This window comes from Scyliorhinus torazame, chromosome 4 (assembly GCF_047496885.1).
Source record: "Scyliorhinus torazame isolate Kashiwa2021f chromosome 4, sScyTor2.1, whole genome shotgun sequence".
In the NCBI taxonomy this organism is placed as follows: Eukaryota; Metazoa; Chordata; class Chondrichthyes; order Carcharhiniformes; family Scyliorhinidae; genus Scyliorhinus; species Scyliorhinus torazame.
In genome coordinates, this window is record NC_092710.1 from 279,927,110 (window position 1) to 279,946,507 (window position 19,398).

Genomic DNA, 19,398 nt, shown 5'->3' on the forward strand with positions numbered 1-19,398 from the left:
TGACCTAGCCAGTTCTGTATCCACCTTGCCAGCTCACCCCTGATCCCGTGTGACTTCGCCTTTTGTACTAGTCTACCATGAGGGACCTTGTCAAAGGCCTTACTGAAGTCCATATAGACAAAATCCACTGCCCTACCTGCATCTATCATCTTTGTGACCTCCTCAAAAAACTCTCTTCTGCACTCTTTCTAGTTTAATAATATCCTTCCTATTACAGGGTGACCAGTACTGAACACAGTATTCCATGTGTGGTCTTACCAATGTCTTGTACAATTTCAACAAGACGTCCCACCTCCTGTTCAATATTCTGACCAATAAAACCTAACATGCTGAATGGCTTCTTCACCACCCTGTCCGTCTGCGACTCCACCTTCCAGAAGCTATGAACCTATACTCCTGGATCTCTTTGTTCTGTAACTCTCCCCAACTCCCTATCATTAACTGAGTTGGTCCTCCCCTGATTTGATCTACCAAAATGCATCACCTCACATTTATCCAAATTAAACTCCATCTGCCATTCATCGGTCCACTGGCCCAATTGGTCAAGTACCTGTTGAAATCTTATATAACCTTCTTCACTATCCACTCTGCCACCAATCCTGGTGTCATCTGCAAACTTACTAATCATGCCTCCTATATTCTCATCCAAATCATTTATATCGATTTCGGCATGAGAACAGCTGGTGAGTCAGTTTCAGCGGGAGCATTGCGGAAGGAGGTTGCTGGGAGGTAAGTCAACCTTTAAAAGCACTTGTCTTTGCAGGGGCAGGCCAGTCGATTTCGGCGTGAGAACAGCTGGTGAGTCAGTTTCAGCGGGAGCATTGCGGAAGGAGGTTGCTGGGAGGTAAGTCAACCTTTAAAAGCACTTGTCTTTGCAGGGGCAGGCCAGTCGATTTTGGCGTGAGAACAGCTGGTGAGTCAGTTTCAGCGGGAGCATTGCGGAAGGAGGTTGCTGGGAGGTAAGTCAACCTTTAAAAGCACTTGTCTTTGCAGGGGCAGGCCAGTCGATTTCGGCGTGAGAACAGCTGGTGAGTCAGTTTCAGCGGGAGCATTGCGGAAGGAGGTTGCTGGGAGGTAAGTCAACCTTTAAAAGCACTTGTCTTTGCAGGGGCAGGCCAGTCGATTTCGGCGGGAGTGGAGCTGGCTGGTTAGTCAATTTCAGCAGGAACTGAGAATTTTTCTTTTTTTTTTTAATTAGTTTTTTAGGCGGGAACAGGAAGTCGACCCGCGGACGTCTGGGAAGACCCTCACCAATAAATTCTGGTGGAGAGGAAACCCACCCGCCCTCCTCCTCTAACCTAATAATAAAACCCATTGGTCTGAGGTAAGTACCATATTTTATTATATTATTATTATTTTTTATAAAAATTTAATTTAGTTGTTAGCCAGATCTTGGTAGAAAGTTAGAGGAATGGCAGGGAAGGGAGTGCAATGTTCCTCCTGCAGGATGTTTGAGGTGAGAGATGCAGTTAGTGTCCCTGCTGATTTTACCTGCAAGAAGTGCTGCCATCTCCAACTCCTCCAAGACCGAGTTAGGGAACTGGAGCTGGAGTTGGAAGAACTTCGGATCATTCGGGAGGCAGAAGGGGTCATAGATAGCAGCTTCAGGGAATTAGTTACACCAAAGATTGGAGATAGGTGGGTAACTGTAAGAGGGACTGGGAAAAAGCAGTCAGTGCAGGGATCCCCTGCGGTCGTTCCCCTGAGAAAAAAGTATACCGCTTTGGATACTTGTGGGGGGGGGGACTTACCAGGGGTAAGCCATGGGGTACGGGCCTCTGGCACGGAGTCTGTCCCTGTTGCTCAGAAGGGAAGGGGGGAGAGGAGCAGAGCATTAGTAATTGGGGACTCTATAGTCAGGGGCACAGATAGGAGATTTTGTGGGAGCGTGAGAGACTCACGTTTGGTATGTTGCCTCCCAGGTGCAAGGGTACGTGATGTCTCGGATCGTGTTTTCCGGGTCCTGAGGGGGGAGGGGGAGCAGCCCCAAGTCGTTGTCCACATTTGTTGATCTCCAAATTTCTTTCTCTGTCAGTCTGGCCTCAATAAAAGTTGAGACGGATTCGCACGTAAACAGAAGTTATTTATTTAGCTTGCAAGCTTAATCACCTTACAGAAATGTAAGAGACATCCAGCCTCTTTCATTCCAGAAAACGACTGAACTAACAGACAAAGGGATCTCTGCAAAATCAGTTCAAATGGTATCAAGTTTCACATACTCGACGGACATAGGTCAGCCTATGTCCCTCCTGACCTGTTCGATCTATTCTGATTGGCTCACTTCCAATCCCTTTCTCTGGCCCCTATCAATGAAGCATCACCCTCATAGACACACCTCTTCCTGCTTTTTCCATGCGGTCTCAAATTCCTTTGTCCCTAACTGCAAAAATCAAAGTGGCTTATTTCTACATTACATTAACTAGTAACTCTAAAGTAACTATTTTATATCACATTCGTCACATTGGCACTAACGACATAGGTAGGAAAGGGGACAAGGATGTCAAACAGGCTTTCAGGGAGCTAGGATGGAAGCTCAGAACTAGAACAAACAGAGTTGTTATCTCTGGGTTGTTGCCCGTGCCACGTGATAGTGAGATGAGGAATAGGGAGAAAGAGCATTTAAACACGTGGCTACAGGGATGGTGCAGGCGGGAGGGATTCAGATTTTTGGATAACTGGGGCTCTTTCTGGGGAAGGTGGGACCTCTACAGACAGGATGGTCTACATCTGAACCTGAGGGGCACAAATATCCTGGGGGGGAGATTTGTTAGTGCTCTTTGGGGGGGTTTAAACTAATGCAGCAGGGGCATGGGAACCTGGATTGTAGTTTTAGGGTAAGGGAGAATGAGAGTATAGAGGTCAGGAGCACAGATTTGACGTCGCAGGAGGGGCCAGTGTGCAGGTAGGTGGTTTGAAGTGTGTCTACTTCAATGCCAGGAGTATACGAAACAAGGTAGGGGAACTGGCAGCATGGGTTGGTACCTGGGACTTCGATGTTGTGGCCATTTCGGAGACATGGATAGAGCAGGGACAGGAATGGATTTTGCAGGTTCCGGGGTTTAGGTGTTTTAGTAAGCTCAGAGAAGGAGGCAAAAGAGGGGGAGGTGTGGCGCTGCTAGTCAAGAGCAGTATTACGGTGGCGGAGAGGATGCTAGATGGGGACTCTTCTTCCGAGGTAGTATGGGCTGAAGTTAGAAACAGGAAAGGAGAGGTCACCCTGTTGGGAGTTTTTTATAGGCCTCCTAATAGTTCTAGGGATGTAGAGGAAAGGATGGCGAAGATGATTCTGGATATGAGCGAAAGTAACAGGGTAGTTATTATGGGAGACTTTAACTTTCCAAATATTGACTGGAAAAGATATAGTTCGAGTACAATAGATGGGTCGTTTTTTGTACAGTGTGTGCAGGAGGGTTTCCTGAAACAATATGTTGACAGGCCAACAAGAGGCGAGGCCACGTTGGATTTGGTTTTGGGTAATGAACCAGGCCAGGTGTTGGATTTGGAGGTAGGAGAGCACTTTGGGGACAGTGACCACAATTCGGTGACGTTTACGTTAATGATGGAAAGGGATAAGTATACACCGCAGGGCAAGAGTTATAGCTGGGGGAAGGGCAATTATGATGCCATTAGACGTGACTTGGGGTGGATAAGGTGGAGAAGTAGGCTGCAAGTGTTGGGCACACTGGATAAGTGGGGCTTGTTCAAGGATCAGCTACTGCGTGTTCTTGATAAGTATGTACCGGTCAGACAGGGAGGAAGGCGTCGAGCGAGGGAACCGTGGTTTACCAAGGAAGTGGAATCTCTTGTTAAGAGGAAGAAGGAGGCCTATGTGAAGATGAAGTGTGAAGTTTCGGTTGGGGCGATGGATAGTTACAAGGTAGCGAGGAAGGATCTAAAGAGAGAGCTAAGACGAGCAAGGAGGGGACATGAGAAGTATTTGGCAGGAAGGATCAAGGAAAACCCAAAAGCTTTCTATAGGTATGTCAGGAATAAGCGAATGACTAGGGAAAGAGTAGGACCAGTCAAGGACAGGGATGGGAAATTGTGTGTGGAGTCTGAAGAGATAGGCGAGATACTAAATGAATATTTTTCGTCAGTATTCACTCAGGAAAAAGATAATGTTGTGGAGGAGAATGCTGAGCCCCAGGCTAATAGAATAGATGGCATTGAGGTACGTAGGGAAGAGGTGTTGGCAATTCTGGACAGGCTGAAAATAGATAAGTCCCCGGGACCTGATGGGATTTATCCTAGGATTCTTTGGGAGGCCAGGGAAGAGATTGCTGGACCTTTGGCTTTGATTTTTATGTCATCATTGGCTACAGGAATAGTGCCAGAGGACTGGAGGACAGCAAATGTGGTCCCTTTGTTCAAAAAGGGGAGCAGAGACAACCCCGGCAAGTATAGACCGGTGAGCCTCACGTCTGTAGTGGGTAAAGTCTTGGAGGGGATTATAAGAGACAAGATTTATAATCATCTAGATAGGAATAATATGATCAGGGATAGTCAGCATGGCTTTGTGAAGGGTAGGTCATGCCTCACAAACCTTATTGAGTTCTTTGAGAAGGTGACTGAACAGGTAGACGAGGGTAGAGCAGTTGATGTGGTGTATATGGATTTCAGCAAAGCGTTTGATAAGGTTCCCCACGGTAGGCTATTGCAAAAAATACGGAGGCTGGGGATTGAGGGTGATTTAGAGATGTGGATCAGAAATTGGCTAGCTGAAAGAAGACAGAGGGTGGTGGTTGATGGGAAATGTTCAGAATGGAGTACAGTCACAAGTGGAGTACCACAAGGATCTGTTCTGGGGCCGTTGCTGTTTGTCATTTTTATCAATGACTTGAGGAAGGCGCAGAAGGGTGGGTGAGTAAATTTGCAGACGATACTAAAGTCGGTGGTGTTGTCGATAGTGTGGAAGGATGTAGCAGGTTACAGAGGGATATAGATAAGCTGCAGAGCTGGGCTGAGAGGTGGCAAATGGAGTTTAATGTAGAGAAGTGTGAGGTGATTCACTTTGGAAGGAATAACAGTAATGCGGAATATTTGGCTAATGGTAAAGTTCTTGAAAGTGTGGATGAGCAGAGGGATCTAGGTGTCCATGTACATAGATCCCTGAAAGTTGCCACCCAGGTTGATAGGGTTGTGAAGAAGGCCTATGGAGTGTTGGCCTTTATTGGTAGAGGGATTGAGTTCCGGAGTCGGGAGGTCATGTTGCAGCTGTACAGAACTCTGGTACGGCCGCATTTGGAGTATTGCGTACAGTTCTGGTCACCGCATTATAGGAAGGACGTGGAGGCTTTGGAGCAGGTGCAGAGGAGATTTACCAGGATGTTGCCTGGTATGGAGGGAAAATCTTATGAGGAAAGGCTGATGGACTTGAGGTTGTTTTCGTTGGAGAGAAGAAGGTTAAGAGGAGACTTAATAGAGGCATACAAAATGATCAGGGGGTTGGATAGGGTGGACAGTGAGAGCCTTCTCCCGCGGATGGATATGGCTGGCACGAGGGGACATAACTTTAAACTGAGGGGTAATAGATATAGGACAGAGGTCAGAGGTAGGTTCTTTGCGCAAAGAGTAGTGAGGCCGTGGAATGCCCTACCTGCTACAGTAGTGAACTCGCCAACATTGAGGGCATTTAAAAGTTTATTGGATAAACATATGGATGATAATGGCATAGTGTAGGTTAGATGGCTTTTGTTTCGGTGCAACATTGTGGGCCGAAGGGCCTGTACTGCGCTGTATCGTTCTATGTTCTATCTCTAACACATAACAATGGACCCAGCAGCAATCCCTGAGGCACACCGTTGGTCACAGGCCTCCAGTTTGAAAAACAACCCTCCACAACCACCTTTTGGCTTTGGTGGCCAAGCCAATTGCTTACCTTGCCCTGGATTCCGTGAGATTTAACCTTTTGCAACATCCTACCATGCGGTTGAGAGTTTTTAAAAAAGGGACCTAGTGGGGAAGGTGGGGCTGGTGGGATGGAGAATCCCACCCAGTATTTATATGGCGAGTCCAGTTCAGTTTCTGATCAGTGGTAATCCCTAGGATGTTTAGAGTGTGGGAATTTAGCGATGGTAATGCCATTGAATGACAAGGGGCGATGGTTAGATCCTCACTTGTTTTTTTTTCGTTTTAAAAAAAAATGTAGAGTGCCCAATTATTTTTTCCAATTAAGGGGCAGTTTAGCGTGGCCAATCCACCTATCCAGCACATTTTTGGGTTGTGGGGGTGAAACCCACGCAAACACGAGGAGAATGTGCAAACTCCACACGGACAGTGACCCAGGGCCGGGATTCGAACCCGGGTACTCAGCGTCGTAGGCAGCAAGGCTAACCACTGTGCCACCGTGCCGATCCTCACTTGTTGGAGATGATTTTTAAGGCCTGGCACTTGTGTGGTGCAAGTGTTACTTGTCACTTGTGAGCCCAATCCTGGATATTGACTAGATCATGGACTGTTCTAGTGCATGAGTCACAAAAAGTGAGTACAAAGAACAACAAAGAACAAAGAAATGTACAGCACAGGAACAGGCCCTTCGGCCCTCCAAGCCCGTGCCGACCATGCTGCCCGACTAAACTACAATCTTCTACACTTCCTGGGTCCATATCCTTCTATTCCCATCCTATTCATATATTTGTCAAGATGCCCCTTAAATGTCACTATCGTCCCTGCTTCCACTACCTCCTCCGGTAGCGAGTTCCAGGCACCCACTACCCTCTGCGTAAAAAACTTGCCTCGTACATCTACTCTAAACCTTGCCCCTCTCACCTTTAACCTATGCCCCCTAGTAATTGACCCCTCTACCCTGGGGAAAAGCCTCTGACTATCCACTCTGTCTATGCCCCTCATAATTTTGTATACCTCTATCAGGTCTCCCCTCAACCTCCTTCGTTCCAGTGAGAACAAACCGAGTTTATTCAATCGCTCCTCATAGCTAATGCCCTCCATACCAGGCAACATTCTGGTAAATCTCTTCTGCACCCTCTCTAAAGCCTCCACATCCTTCTGATAGTATGGCGACCAGAATTGAACACTATACTCCAAGTGTGGCCTAACTAAGGTTCTATACAGCTGCAACATGACTTACCAATTGTAGGTATGTAGGTACAGCAAATAATTTAGAAGATTAATTGATTACAAGAAAGAGGCGTGGAACATAAAAATACAAGGTATTGGTGAGACCAATGAAAACTATGTGCACTTTTGGTTTCCATATTTATGGAAGGATGTAAATGCATTGGAGACAGTTCAGAGGAGGTTTACTAGACTGTTACCGGAATTAGCATGTTGCCTTCTGAGGAAAGGTTGGACAGGCTGGGCTTGTTTCCATTGGAGATTAGAAGAGTGAGGGGTCACTTGATTGAATATATAAGATCCTGAACGGTCTTGATAAGGTGAAAGTGGAAAGGATGTTTGCTCTTGCGGGTGAGTCTTAAAGTAGAGGGCACTGTTTTAAAATTAGGGGTAGCCCATTTAAGATAGAGCTGAGGAGAAATTCTTTCTCTTCGAGGCTTCTGCCGCTTTGGAAGTCTTTGCCTCAGGAGGCAGTGGAGGCAGGGTCATTGAATATTTTTAAGGCCGTGGCAGATGGTTTCTTGTTAGGCAAAGGAATCAAAGGTGACCATGTGTATATAGGGATGTGGAACTTTAAAAACAAACGCATCGGCTATGATCTTATTGAATGGCAGAGCAGGCTCAAAAGGCCACAAGGCCTACTTATGCTCCTATTCCGTATGTTCATTATCTGAGGAGTCGTGAATGGTGCTGAACATTGTGTAGTCATCAGGGAACATCCCCACTTCTGACCTTATGATGGAGCGAAGGCCATTGATGAAGCAGCGGAAGCTGGTTGGGCCTAGGACAGTCATTGCTTTCATAACGCGTTGATGAAAAGTCACAGAATTTTCTGCAATTCTATTTTCTGAGAAACATATTTGTATAATACTCTCAAAATTCAAAAACAAATTGCATATATTGGAAAATTGCTCCTATCACGACTTGTTTTTGATGAAGTGTACTTTTAACATGTATGTGAATAGAAGTAATGTATCATAAGTAAATGATTTTAATGTTAATCGAGCCTGATTTGTCATGTTTTAAAAGGACTGCAGAACAGGTGTGTGCTTGTATTAATTAGAATTGCAACCATTTTTTCACTGAATGAACACAAACTAAAGTCAAAATAATTTTTATTTACTAAGGGCGAGATTCTCTGGCCTCCCTAACCGTGTTTCCCGGCAGCGGGAGGCGGCATGCTGTTGGCCAGCGGCGGGATCTTCTGGCCCCCGCCGCTGTCAATAGGATTTCCTATTGAATCCACCTCAAGCCACCCGGAATCCCAGGGTGGGGGTGCGTTGTCGGTGGGATCCTAAGATCCTGCTGGCACGAACAGCCAGAAAACCTTGCCCTATAACTGTGTTTAATTTAGCAACAGCTATTCGTATTTCCAATACGTGGCATGGTAGCACAGTGGTTAGCACTGTTGCTTCACTAATATTATTATTAGTCACATTTTTAAATAGCAAAACTGTTCACTTAACTTGACCAATGTCATTTTGGCATTAAAGTTTATTACTTCTCAAATTTAAAATTTAAAATGTAAATTTGGATATCTGGGCCTCAACGTATTTTAAAATCAAGATCCTTACAACATTTATGCCCTCCTGCCCGATGTCGTTCCTGAGCCATAAAGCCACCTGTTGCAATTGGCATACGTTCAAAACTCTTCTGCACCCTTGTAAATGTGGCAACATGCATGGAGGCCAGAGTGTTTTTGTGACGGTATCACTTTCAAGGGAGCTCACAAAGAGTCAAATTGGGAAGGACTTCCATTCCACTGGATTGCAGCTTAGCTACAAAGACTTTGTGTTTGCTCAGGTCGTGGGTGACCATGTGTGGATTGAGCCTCCAGCAATAGCTTTGCCAATGTCCCGTGGGAAGGTACCTCATTAGAATTCACAAGAGGGCACGTCTCATGCACCTCCCCTGCGTCCTACTCGTGAAAACTCTGCACCCTGGGAGAGATACCCACAAATCATTGACCGACACCAATCCCCTCCAACTTCTGCCATATGGCTCCAGCTGACCAATCAGGGAATTCGTTTTTTTTTAGGCTCTTCAAAGTACCCATTGCCTGACCTGGAGCCCACCAGTGAGGTCCACACATGCTCTTTCAGAGGCCGCTATGCCTGACTTTGAGGGCCTTACTGGTTTCCATGGGCAATGCCAGATTTCCAACCAGGTCCTGGTGCGGCAAGTCCATGATTGAAGAATCCCTGTAGTTCCACCTCCAGCACTATAAAGAGTGGATGGAAGTTCTGCTTTTTTACAAGCCAATGTGCAAGGTTCCGGTAAAATAGAAGAAAGTCGGTTACCATTTATCTGGTGAAGTGAGATGGGCTTCCTCCAATTCTGACCTCCTGTGTATCCCTGATTTCCTTCTCTGTACCATGAGCAACCACATCCTCCGCTGCCGAAGCCATAATCTCTGGAATTCCCTCCCAAAAGCTCTCCATTTCACTCTCCTCCTTTAAGAGACCCTCTAAATCCTGCCTTTTTGAACAGGTTTTTAGTCATCTATCCTCATCAGATCAGATCTAGATCACGGGGAAGGCAGTGGTGTAATGGTATTGTCGCTGTGACTACTAATCCCAGGGTAATTTTCTGGGAACCTGTGTTTGAATCCCTTTGGCAGATTGTGAAATTTGAATTCAATAAGAATCTGGAATCAAAATCTGACAATATCCATGAAACCATTATCGTGAAAACCCATCTGGTTCATTTAATGTCACCTTACCTGGCCTATCCGTAACTCCAGATCCATAGCAATATTGCCTTTTAGTGCCAAAAGGTGGGGTTAACGGGTTACAGGGATAGGGTGGAGGCGTGGGCTTAAGGAGGATGCTCTTTCCAAGGGCCGGTGCAGGCTTGATTGTCCGAATGGCCTCCTTCTTCACTGTCGGGATTCTATGATTCTATGAATGTGGTTGACTCTTAAATGCCCCCAGGGATGGGCAATAAATGTGGACCCACCACATCCCATGAACAAATAAAAAAAGGCAACTCACTGCGTATTGTTCACGTCACAATCATTAAACGTACAGACCATGACTGGCAATTAGAGCTACTGTAAGGAAAATGTACACTCAAGAAATGCACACTCAAGACCATCATAGTTACAACATTTAAAAAAATATTGAAATAGGTGCTTGGGGTTCAGTCAACTATTATAATCTGTTTAAGCTTCAATCCCTTTAATGGTTTATAATGCTATCTAAATCCGTCAATTAATTATTACTTGTAATCTTTCGAAATGGAATTTATGTAAATTACACAGCTCTACAATACATTATGAAGTGATCGGAAGACAAGTGCCAGAAATCCCACTGACAGGCTCCAACACGTCAGATCACAATCGTGATCCATTGTGCAATACACAACATTCTTAAGTGAACCGCCACTACTTTTTCATCCTTATCCAAAAACTCATTGGTTACAAGAGCGGGTCAGAGGTTGGGAATTCTGCTGCGAGTAACTCACCTCCTGACTGGGCAGCACGGTAGCATTGTGGATAGCACAATTGCTTCCAGGGTCCCAGGTTCGATTCCCGGCTTGGGTCACTGTCTGTGCGGAGTCTGCACATTCTCCCCGTGTCTGCGTGGGTTTCCTCCGGGTGCTCCGGTTTCCTCCCACAGTCCAAAGCTGTGCAGGTTAGGTGGATTGCCCATGCTAAATTGCCCTTAGTGTCCAAAATTGCCCTTAGTGTTGGGTGGGGCTACTGGGTTATGGGGATAGGGTGGAGGTGTAGACCTTGGGTAGGGTGCTCTTTCCAAGAGTCGGTGCAGACTCGATGGGCCAAATGGCCTCCTTCTGCACTGTAAATTCTGTGATAATCTATGACTCCCTAAAGCCTGTCCACCATCTCCAAGGCACAAGTCAAGAGTCTGATGGAATTCTCCCCACTTGCCTGGATGGGTGCAGCTCCAAGATTCAAGAAGCTCAACACCATCCAGGACCAAGATCATTGGCACCCCATCCACCATCTTAAACATTCAGTCCTTCCATCACTGATACACAGTAGCAATAGTGGGTACCAGCCACAAACTGCACCCGAGCAACTCACTAAGGCTCCTCCAACAGCACCTTCCAAACCTGCAACCTCTACCAGCTGGATAAACAAGGGCAATAGCTGCTTGGGAACACCCACCACCTGCATGTTCCCCTCCAAGCCACACACCATCGTGATTTGGGACTATATCACTGTCGCTGGGTTAAAGTCCTGGAACTCCCTCCCTAACAGCACAGTGGGTGTTCTCTACCACATAGATTGCAGAAGTCCAAGAAGGCAACTCACCACCACCTTTCTCAGGGACAATTAGGGATGGACAATAAACCTGTGGGTGGACTGCAGCATGTCAAAAAGACAGCTTAAGGGCAATAGGCAAAGGGTAGTAAGCTCTGGCCTTGCCAGTGACACCCATGTCCAATGAAAAAATAAAAACAAATTACCAGGTGAAACAACAACCTCACAAACCAACAATAAGACCATAAGACATAGGAGCGGAAGTAAGGCCATTCGGCCCATCGAGTCCACTCCATCATTCAATCATGGCTGATTTCAACTCCATTTACCCGCTCTCTCTCCGTAGCCCTTAATTCCTCGAGAAATCAAGAATTTATCAACTTCTGACTTAAAGACACTCAACGTCCCGGCCTCCACTGCCCTCTGTGGCAATGAATTCCACAGACCCACCACTCTCTGGCAGAAGAAATTTCTCCTCATCTCTGTTCTAAAGTGACTCCCTTTTATTCTAAGGCTGTGCCCCCGGGTCCTAGTCTCCCCTGCTAATGGAAACAACTTCCCTACGTCCACCCTATCTAAGCCAATGGGAAGATATTGGTTAGCCTGCAAACTTTCCGGACTGAAACCTACACTGAGTTGTGCATTATCTACAAATGTATTGTGCATTATCTACAAATCCTCTGGTGGCATCCATAAACTTTGTAAACTTTGGAAGATCACAACTAATGCACCCCTAATTTCTTGACCTATTTCTCTTATTACTCTTGCACCCAGTGCCTCTGTTTATCTCTCTCTGCCTTCGCACTTGCTTTTCTCTCTGTTCCATTTGTGTTACTTTGGCTATTGCTACTATTGTTCCTTCTCAGCTGCAGATTTGGGGCACTACATATTAATTCTCTCCACTTTGAATCAAGACACATCACATTACATTCAACTGATGTTTTCCCTGGATTTTCTCAGCTTCCTTCTGTTATCTTCTTCAGGTAGCTACCCAAAGGCAAGCCCTACCCATAGTGCCAAGATGAGGGCATAATAGCCGGTCTCAAAACAATCCCAGCCAGAACGGGGATCGAATCCCATTGTTATTGGCACTGAGGGGCACATACCCGCCATCCAGCCAAATTAGCTAATCAGAACCTCAAGGAGTTCAACACACACTTTTACATGCATATTGAAACCAGAGCTATGGATAGTGATGGTTGAGGTTTCAATTTTCTTTCCATTGTTATGTGTCTGGGCCAGAACCCCAATTTTAGTTAAGAGCCTCGATTAGAAACCAACTATTTGCATTTGGCAAAATTGTGCGGAAATATTACACAGGAGTGATAACACTGACCAGTAGACAGCTATAAAACTTTAATTTTGAACAGAATTAAGCACAATAGCAACAAAGAAATAGCTTTACAGGTAACGGTTACAACATCTTAACTTGCTTCCTGAAACCTGCTTCTACATTCCAATAAAGCAAACCCATATATTTCAAATACCACTTATGTGTAAAGCTAACAACCAGGTTTTACTTGTTAATCTTGGTGCAGAGTCCTTCGAGAGAGAAACATTTTTTTAGGACCATGCACATAGTGCAAAGCGCATAAGGAGGCCACTTGGCCCATCAAGTCTGCACCAGCCCTCTGAAAGAATACCTTACCGAGGCCCAACTCCCGCCCTATCGCCATAATCCCACCTAACCTGCACATCTTTGGACTGTGGGAGGAAACCGGAGCACCCGGAGGAAACCCACACAGACACGGGAAGAATGTGCAAACTCCACACAGACACTCACCCAAAGTTGGAATAGAACCGGGTCCCTGGCGCTGTGAGGTAGCAGTGCTAACTACTGTGCCACTGTGCCACCCATGCTGAAAACCTTCTGCTCAGCGTAGTCCTGGAAGTAACTACTTTGTCCAGACAGACCTGGCCCATTTGCGACACCAGCTGCACTCAAAGCACACAGCATTCATTTGTCTCTTGTTACAATATATGCCTTGAAATGTTTCGCCAGGCTCAAAAAAACATTACACTAGCCGTCTATCTGCAAAAGGGTAATATGGCTTTTAATATCTATTATCAATACTTCCCCTGTAAAAATCACCGATAACCTCACTTTTTAATCACAGCTCTATAAAGCATCACACCTCCCCCTTAAAAAAAGAACCAACAATATAAACAGATTCCAGAGCCTTATTAATGTTAGATGTTCCAATCTACTCCCATTTCAAAGTCGTGATAGAGCATCTGCAATTAGGTTCTCTGTTCCTGCTACATGTATAATTTTTAAGTTAAATGGTTGAAAACAGTCTTGCATTCCAATCTTTAAACGTCTCGTGAAAATTTAAGGGATTATGGTTGTTATAAATAATTGTCTCTGATAAATTATTAGAACCATAAATGTTAAAATGCTTCAATGCCAGTAGCAAACCAGACTTTGCTTTTTCTATAGCTGAATACTTTTTTTGATGTGTATTCAGTTTCCTTGAAAAATAACTAACAGTATTTTCGATCCCTTCAACATCCTGTGTAGTAATGTAGCACCAACACCCACATCACTCTCGTCAATCGCCCCATTAAATTGCTTGTCATAATTCGGTGTTGCCAAAACTGGTGAACAGTTTTCAAATTATCAAATGCCTCCTGACATTCTGACATCCACTGAAATTTCCTGTTCTTGTTCAAAGATTCAGTCAGTGGAGCCATCACACTGCCAAAATTTGGCATGCATTTTCTGTAGAAACCACTCATGCTCAGAAATCTCAGAACTTCTCTTCTCGTTGAAGATATGGGGAACTCCCCAATAGCTTTCTTTTTCATGTTCTGTGGGGCCATCTGACCAGGTCCAACAGTATGGCCTAAGAATGTGACTTGGGCTTTCCCAATTTTGTTTTTACCACCAAGCCAGCCTCCTGTAGTAGATCAAACAATTCCTTTAAATGTTCCAAATGTTCGAAATGCTCCTTCCACGTTTGCCTGAACACCATCAGATCATCTATGTACATTGCACTATTGTTTTGCCCAGAAATAACCGTGTTGGTTACTCTTTGAAATGTTGCTGGTGCATGCTTCATTCCAACTGGCATAACGTTTTTTTGAACAATATTTTTATTGGGATTTTTTACAATTAGTAACACGATTTATACACAAGAGACAGAGCCATTGGCAAAAACACAACAGAAGAAATCAAGCAACAGAAACATCATAAACATCTGTACAACAGGTTGTCATGTCTGCCGTGACTCAGGTTCCCATGCTCGCATTGTGTTATTTAAATTTGTATTTACAATCAATGCTTGACTTATATTTACACTTGTTTTGACAGGGTGGGGGGTGGGAGTCTTGTTCTCCATTGAATTTTTGAGGGAGGTTAGGATGGTCCGCCTGATCATCCGCCTGGTGTGTAGCGCTCTGAATGCTTTGTTGACATCCTGAAGGCTGCCACAGATGGCATGGCTCTATCTCGACCCCCACAACCATGGGCATGGCCTCAAAAAAGGCTCTCCATATCTCCCTGAGTCTGGGGCAGGATCAGAACATGTGGGCTTGGTTGGCCGGACCCCCCAGACACCGCTCGCACTTACCCTCCACTTCCGGGAAGAACCCCTCATGCGTGTTTTCGTAAGGTGCACTCTGTGCACCACCTTGAGCTGCATCAGGCTTAGCACGGCACATGAGGAGGTGGAATTGATTCTGTGCAGTGCCTCACTCCAGAGCCCCTCTCTCTCTCCATGCCCAGCTCCTCTCCCCATTTCCATCTGGTCTCGTCCATTGAGGCCATTTTCTATGAGTCGTCCGGAAATGTCGCTACATTTGTTGTTCCCTAACCAGTTTAACCCGACCATTGTGTCCAAAAGTGTGTGCCCGGGTCTCTGGGGCAATGTTTTTGTCTCCTTGCGGAGTAAGTCACGCAGCTGCAGGTATTGGAACATTGTTCCCTTTTGGGAGCTGGAGCTTATCTGAGAGTTAACTCAGTCTATCGTCCATGTACATGTCCTTTACTCCCAATGTCCCCCTGTCCTCCCTCCATGTTCCAAACGTGGCTTCTATCTTCGCTGGTGTGAAACTACGGTTGTTGTAGATGGGGGCCTCTATGGACATACCACTGAGCTTGAAGTGGTTCCAGGTCCTTAGTGTGGTCACTATCACGGGGCCCCTGGAGTGTGTGTGCAGAGGGGGGGGGGGGGGCGGTGGGCACAGCAGGGGTGGGGGGGGGAGGGGGGGCACAGCAGTGGTGCGGTGGCCAGTGCTCAGAGAGAGGTCCCCGTGCAGGAGGCTTCCTACTTTTGGACCCAGTAGGCCTCCGGTTCCTTCAGCCACCCCTTCACCCTCTCCACGTTTGCCGCCCAGTGTTGGTATAGGAGGTAGGGCCAGACCTCCCACGTGTTGCCCTCGCTGCAAGATAGTCTTATGTTTCCTCGGGACCGTAACTCCCCCCCCCCCCCCCCCCCCCCCCCCGCCGACAACGGCTTGTTAATCTGGTGAAGATGAATTTGGGGATGAAGATCGGTAGTGATCTGAATACGAAGAGGAACCTAGGCAACACATTCATTTTGACTGTCTGTATCCTTTCTGCCAGTAAAAGAGGGAGTGAGTCCCAACTTTGCAGGTCCCTCTTCACCTCCTCCACTAGGCTGGAGAGGTTCCACTTGCGGAGCCTTGTCCAGTGATGGGCAATTTGCATCCATTCACAGATACCTGAACTTGGTTTGGGTCACTTTAAACGGTAGTTCTTCCAGCTCCGCTCCTCCCTCTCGAGGGTTCACCGGGTAGATTTTGTTCTTTCCCAAGTTAAGTTTGTAACCTGAGAAGACACTGAATTCCCTAAGGAGTCCTGTCATCTTTCCCATGCTGGCCAGGGAGTTCGATACAGAAAGGAGCAGACCATCTGCATAGAGTGAGACTCTGTGATCCCTGCCTCTCCGAATGCCCGTCCAACACTATGCCGATCTAAGGGCTATGGTCAGTGGTTTGATTGCCAGTGTGAACAGGACTGGGGATAACAGGCACCCCTGCCTCATTCCCCTGTGCAGCCGAAGGTACTCGGAGCTGCTGCCGTTCATTCGCATGCTTGCTGAGGGGTGCTGTACCGGATGCTTGCTGAGGAGTGCTGTCCCGGATGTTTGCTGAAGAGTGCTGTACCGATGCTTGCTGAGGAGTGCTGTACCGGATGCTTGCTGAGGAGTGTTGTACCGGATGCTTGCTGAGGTGTGTTGTACCGGATTCTTGCTGAGGAGTGCTGTCCCGGATGTTTGCTGAAGAGTGCTGTACCGATGCTTGCTGAGGAGTGCTGTACCGGATGCTTGCTGAGGAGTGTTGTACCGGATGCTTGCTGAGGTGTGTTGTACCGGATTCTTGCTGAGGAGTTCTGTACCGGATGCTTGCTGAAGAGTGCTGTACCGGATGCTTGCTGAGGAGTGTTGTACCGGATGCTTGCTGAGGAGTGCTGTACCAGATGCTTGCTGAGGAGTGTTGTACCGGATTCTTGCTGAGGAGTTCTGTACCGGATGCTTGCTGAGGAGTGTTGTACCGGATGTTTGCTGAAGAGTGCTGTATCGATGCTTGCTGAGGAGTGCTGTACCGGATGCTTGCTGAGGAGTGCTGTACCGGATGCTTGCTGAAGAGTGCTGTACCGATGCTTGCTGAGGAGTGCTGTCCCGGATGTTTCCTGAAGAGTGCTGTATCGATGCTTGCTGAGGAGTGTTGTACCGGATGCTTGCTGAGGAGTGCTGTCCCGGATGTTTCCTGAAGAGTGCTGTATCGATGCTTGCTGAGGAGTGCTGTACCGGATGCTTGCTGAGGAGTGCTGTCCCGGATGTTTGCTGAAGAGTGCTGTACCGATGCTTGCTGAGGAGTGCTGTACCGGATGCTTGCTGAGGAGTGTTGTACCGGATGCTTGCTGAGGTGTGTTGTACCGGATTCTTGCTGAGGAGTTCTGTACCGGATGCTTGCTGAAGAGTGCTGTACCGGATGCTTGCTGAGGAGTGTTGTACCGGATGCTTGCTGAGGAGTGCTGTACCAGATGCTTGCTGAGGAGTGTTGTACCGGATTCTTGCTGAGGAGTTCTGTACCGGATGCTTGCTGAGGAGTGTTGTACCGGATGCTTGCTGAGGAGTGCTGTCCCGGATGTTTCCTGAAGAGTGCTGTATCGATGCTTGCTGAGGAGTGTTGTACCGGATGCTTGCTGAGGAGTGCTGTCCCTGATGTTTGCTGAAGAGTGCTGTACCGGATGCTTGCTGAGGAGTGTTGTACCGGATGTTTGCTGAAGAGTGCTGTATCGATGCTTGCTGAGGAGTGCTGTACCGGATGCTTGCTGAAGAGTGCTGTACCGATGCTTGCTGAGGAGTGCTGTCCCGGATGTTTCCTGAAGAGTGCTGTATCGATGCTTGCTGAGGAGTGTTGTACCGGATGCTTGCTGAGGAGTGCTTTCCCGGAGTTTCCTGAAGAGTGCTGTATCGATGCTTGCTGAGGAGTGTTGTACCGGATGCTTGCTGAGGGGTGCTGTACCGGATGCTTGCTGAAGAGGGTTGTACCGGATGCTTGCTGAGGTGTGTTGTACCGGATTCTTGCTGAGGAGTTCTGTACCGGATGCTTGCTGAAGAGTGCTGTATCGATGCTTGCTGAGGAGTGCTGTACCGGATGCTTGCTGAGGAGTGCTGTCCCGGATGTTTCCTGAAGAGTGCTGTATCGATGCTTGCTGAGGAGTGTTGTACCGGATGCTTGCTGAGGGGTGCTGTACCGGATGCTTGCTGAAGAGGGTTGTACCGGATGCTTGCTGAGGTGTGTTGTACCGGATTCTTGCTGAGGAGTTCTGTACCGGATGCTTGCTGAAGAGTGCTGTACCGATGCTTGCTGAGGAGTGTTGTACCGGATGCTTGCTGAGGTGTGTTGTACCAGATTCTTGCTGAGGAGTTCTGTACCGGATGCTTTCTGAAGAGTGCTGTACCGGATGCTTGCTGAGGAGTGTTGTACCGGATGCTTGCTGAGGAGTGTTGTACCGGATTCTTGCTGAGGAGTTCTGTACCGGATGCTTTCTGAAGAGTGCTGTACCGGATGCTTGCTGAGGAGTGTTGTGCCGGATGCTTGCTGAGGAGTGCTGTCCCGGATGTTTCCTGAAGAGTACTGTATCGATGCTTGCTGAGGAGTGTTGTACCGGATGCTTGCTGAGGAGTGTTGTACCGGATGCTTGCTGAGGAGTGTTGTACCGGATGCTTGCTGAGGAGTGTTGTACCGGATGCTTGCTGAAGAATGCTGTCCCGGATGCTTGCTGAGGAGTGTTGTACCGGATTCTTGCTGAGGAGTTCTGTACCAGATGCTTGCTGAAGAGTGCTGTACCGGATGCTTGCTGAAGAGTGCTGTACCGGATGCTTGCTGAGGAGTGCTGTCCCGGATGTTTGCTGAAGAGTGCTGTACCGATGCTTGCTGAGGAGTGCTGTCCCGGATGTTTCCTGAAGAGTGCTGTATCGATGCTTGCTGAGGAGTGCTGTACCGGATGCTTGCTGAGGAGTGCTGTCCCGGATGTTTCCTGAAGAGTGCTGTATCGATGCTTGCTGAGGAGTGTTGTACCGGATGCTTGCTGAGGAGTGCTGTACCGGATGCTTGCTGAGGAGTGCTGTCCCGGATGCTTGCTGAGGAGTTCTGTCCCGGATGCTTGCTGAAGAGTGCTGTACCGGATGCTTGCTGAGGAGTGCTGTCCTGGATGCTTGCTGAAGAGTGCTGTACCGGATGCTTGCTGAGGAGTGCTGTCCCGGATGCTTGCTGAAGAGTGCTGTACCGGATGCTTGCTGAGGAGTGCTGTCCTGGATGCTTGCTGAGGAGTGTTGTACCGGATGCTTGCTGAAGAGTGCTGTACCGGATGCTTGCTGAGGAGTGCTGTACCGGATGCTTGCTGAAGAGTGCTGTACCGGATGCTTGCTGTTGCTCATTTTAGCCTTAGTTTAATTGCTCTTGTTCTATCGCCTTTGCTCTTGAGTCGCCAGGTATCATTCTGATACTGCCACGTGGTTCGAGTCCAAGTAATGATCAATAATCCAACACACCGCTTAGTAAGAGTTAAATCAACGCACATTTATTATATGCAGCAATCAATACTTATACATTAATTCTAC